Here is a 4,575-nt window from a genome sequence, read left to right as displayed (position 1 = left end):
GTATGAGGAATTGAGCCTGATTGAAGAGAAGAGGCTGGCAGCCATCTGTCATGGGCAGTTGTACCAGCAGAGGATGAAGCGTGCTTTTAACCGAAAGGTACGACCTCGGGTATATCACGTAGGTGATATGGTGCTGAAAAGGATCCTTCCTCCTCAAAACGATCGTAGGGGCAAATGGACACCCAATTATGAAGGTCCATTCGTGGTCAAGAAGGTTTTCTCTGGCGGAGCCTTGTTGTTAACGACCATGGATGGTGAAGATTTTCCATCCCCTGTGAATGCAGACGCAGTTAAAAAATACTTCGTATAAATTGACCCGCTGGACGAAAAGAACAAAATAGTCCAGGCAAAAATGGGCATCCCGGCGAACCAAAAAAACAGAAAGAAAAGGTTCGGGCAAAAATTAGGGATAGAATGAAAAATTATACACCCGGCAAGTCGAGAACCTGAAAAGGCGACTTGGGCAAAAATGAGTATCCCGGTGGACTGAAAACCCGAAAGGGCGGTCCAGGCAAAAGAGGGATTGAAACGAACAACTGCGTCAGGCATGATCGTTGGCTTTGGTTAAAACATCATGGATAATACCCGGTAGGGATCAATCGGAATCGTCTTGTTCAGAAGGCAGAAAGCACGGAGAGTCTGAGGACATATGGGGTATAACCGAGTTGGAACTCGATGAGATCACGGGTTTCATATTGCCATTAGGATAGATTTTTCCTTTTGTGCGCAATTACCTCTTTTCAGGAATTGCTTCCTTTGTATTGTTCAATTTGAGCCACACTTTTCCAATCAATAAAATGCATATTCAGTCAAATAATTTTGTTTTTGTTTTTCATTACCGCTTTGATTGCAAAAACATCCGATTGTTTGTGACAAAGAATTGTGCATTTTAAGACATACGGGTCCCTTCCAATGCGTGCATATAAGATTGAAGACTTGAAATCTTATTCGGAAGGTTGAGTGGCCCAAGTGTTGAAATCTTGACACGCCTGGGGCACGGTTTTATCTAACGATCTCTTTTGCAGGAACTGTTAGGTATTTTCCCTCACTTGCAGGTTGTGATGTGGAAGCTGTTGACAAAACAAATCCCCCTGTTGACAAAACAAATCCCCATGGAGTCCAATCAGGGACGGATGGATTGAAGAATGGTGGAAAAGACGACGAGGCGTACGACGATCCTTGGAATTAATCAAGAAGACTCTTCAAAGTCGGAAAATTGAAAAGTTTGTATAAGTCCCAGGAGTTCGCTTTCCGTCAAGTACGGAGCGGTTTGGAATACAAGATGATGGAGCAGAAAAGTCCAGACGAGTCTGGGAGTTCTCAAAATTGGAAAACTGACATGGGAATTGGATATGAATACCAAGGGGTCGACGAGTCGACGGGTGTTCGGTACCAGAATTGCCTCATCTCCCCAAGCAGAGTCGTGAGGACTAACTCCACAGCAGATCCTGGGTCTGTAGCTTCCCTAGCAGGGTCCGGATGGTTATCCCCCAGCAGGTTTCAGATCGATGCTTCCCCAGTCGCCAGGCCTGAAGGTGACGATTTCCCCAGCGGAAGTATCTGTGTGCGGTGGTTTCCCAAGCGAAGTCGGGATTGATATCCCCAGCAAGTCAAAGACAGTTGTATCCCCACAGAGTGCATTGGTGGATTCTTCCCCAGCAATTCCCCAAGCGGATTGAGTGTAGAAGAAGTTCTTCCCCAGCAAGGGATGCCTATCCCCAGCAGCAGCGCTATTCCCCTGCAGGGTGGAATCGGAGTGTTGACGAGTTCCTCAGCAGAGTGCCTCGAGCTCCTCAGAAGAGTCCCTTGAGGGGGATGCCTTTTTATACATTCATCATGAAAAAATGGCATAGCATATTGCATAATAAATCGCGTAGCATTTCCATAATTATGGAGCATTACGCAGAAAAATCAATCATGCATCATGCAAGCATGAGCTAGTCTCAGACCGTGGTTACCGTTTGAGAAGTGGTTGCCTGAGGGTGAAGGTGTTTCTCCGAGGAGTTTGGCACCGTATTTTTTATCAACAGTACTTCCCCAGTAGTGCGATACTGGAGGAAATGTTTACGTCGGACAGAGATGGGAATGTTACGCGATCAACGCGACTCAAGCCGTGGTTACCGTTTGAGATTTAGTTTCGCCGGATGGTGAAGGTGTTACTCTGAGGAGTTTAGCATCATGATGTCAGATCAGCAGTATTCCCCAGTAGTGCGATACTAGAGGAAATTTTTCCGTCGGACGGAGATGGAAATAAAGTCAAAGGATGTTACGCGATCAGCGCGACTATCGAGGATCAAATGGAGAACGGGAGACACGAGGTGTTTTCTGGAGAGCGGGGTTCAAATGGAGAAAAGGAAGTGTTGAGGCATTTTCTGGAGATCGGGGTTTAAATGGAGATTGGAGTTGAAGATTATATCCGGGATGAGGTCCTCAGGATTATCTTCTATTCATGTGTCACCTTAGACTCTGGCTGAGGCCAATGGAAGTCGTTATGGGTATCTTCTGAAGAAGAGATGCACATGTTACCTTCCTTTTGTGAAGGTGCACCCTCTGATATGTCGCCATCAGAGTGGTGTTCGGTGTTATTTCCGACGTTGCCAGCGGAATTATCACGAGAAGCGAAGAACGGGGTTCAAATGGAGAAAGGGAAATGTTGAGGCATTTTCTGGAAAACGGGGTTCAAATGGAGAAAGGGAAATGTTGAGGCATTTTCTGGAGAGCGGGGTTCAAATGGAGAAAAGGAGACGCAGGATGTCTTCTGGAGAACGGGGTTCACAATGGCGATCACAAGTTATCGTCAGGCGACTGGGGTTCAAATGGAGAATGGGGTTCATTATTTTGGCAAACAAGATGTCGGGGTTCAAATGCAATGATCGGGGATCATACGCGCAAAAATATTTGTTCGGGGTTCAAATGCAGTGATCTGGGATCATTTGTGCGAAAGAAAATTTCGGGGTTCAAGAAAAAGCATTAAAAAGAGATGATAATCCCCAGCGGATGTGGTGTTCAAGCCATGGTTATCCCTGCGCTACCATTTATTTTGGTATCCAGGTCGACATTTCTGTTTCGGTGATCAGGCCGACTTTCTCCGTACCAGACGGATTTTTCTTCAAGATTGTTTCTTTGTCGATTCTGACATGCATTGTTAATTATTTTCCCATCAGAGTGCAAATTGTTCGTCTGTTCTTGGTATTCAATCACTCTTCATCCTGATCATCTGAAAGCCGAGGCTATTCATATCGACAGGGTCACAGTGGATTGAATAGGGGCAGCTGTAACACCTCAAAATTTGCCCTCCTCTCTTGGGACTAGCATGACACATTGCATATCATTTTTTAGGTCATTAGGCATTGCATATTGCATATCATGTGGATACTTAAGCAAGTCATCCTCTTAAGTCTTGATCAGAAGATAAAGAGGTTAAGAGGCAAGCTGAGGGTTTCATTGGATTGATCATTGATCATTTGAGGATGTGTGGTACAAATTAGGGTTTCCTGATTTCTCAAGGAGATTGAGCTTCATCTTGGTTGAAATGATACATCATCATCATCATGGTCTTGTTATCATCCAAGAGATTCAAGAGATTGATCAGATACCTTGAGATTAGGGTTTTGACCACTGGTCAACCCTAATCAGTTGTATTGGGCCAATCAGGGCTTGGCAAGGAGATGGGGTCTACAATGGGTATGGGGATCATCATGTGATTATATTGAGATTATTGAAGCCAGGGTTTCATCATTGAGCCATTTCATCAGAAGTTTGAGGCTCAACTTGATCAGTGCATAGCCAGATTCATCTATCAATTGAAAAAGTCAACTGTGGTCAATTGTGCCAGGATTGATGGATTTGGAGGTGGGAGAGGGCTAGATACACTTCATTCATGTGGAAATAAGTTTCATTTGACATTTCAAACATCAAGAATGAAGAAAATAAAGTCAGATGGAAACTTTCCAAAAATAGAAAGTGACCTATAATTGAAAGTTTCCAAAAATGGAAAGTTTTTCATCTCAAAATTACATGTCCAAAAATGCTTCAAATGAAATTTTGTCCAACATGAAAGTTGTAGATCTTGCTCTCACCTTTCCAAAAAGTCCTAGAACATGAATTTCTCATGAATGGTTGGCAAGATATGATCAAATCATTTTCCAAAAATGCCTAAATTCAAAGTGTCATAACTTTCACATGGAATGGCCAAATTGGATGATTTTTCTTTGAGCAAACCCCATTTCACATGTACTTTCATGATGCATCATCAAATTTCATCAAAAATAATCATGGCAAAAGGTCATTTTTCAAGTGATCTATTTGAAAATTGGTGGGAAAATAGGTGAAATTTCAAATTACATGGATTTTGCACACAAAGCCTATTCCAACACATCACAAATGGTCAAAGTGACTTGCTTGAGCTGTCATTGCACTGTTACATTGCCTAATTTGGAAAAGGCTATTTTGGACATTACACTTGAAAACTCATTTGTGCTAATTCACTTCATTTTGCCTAATTGTGATTAGTAAGTGGATTAAGCATTGGTATAAGAGGTTAATCATAACAGAATTGATAAACACACTTCACAT

The sequence above is a fragment of the Lathyrus oleraceus genome, chromosome 5 (assembly GCF_024323335.1).
Source record: "Lathyrus oleraceus cultivar Zhongwan6 chromosome 5, CAAS_Psat_ZW6_1.0, whole genome shotgun sequence".
Lineage (NCBI taxonomy): Eukaryota > Viridiplantae > Streptophyta > Magnoliopsida > Fabales > Fabaceae > Lathyrus > Lathyrus oleraceus.
Note: the sequence above shows the minus strand (reverse complement) of the source record.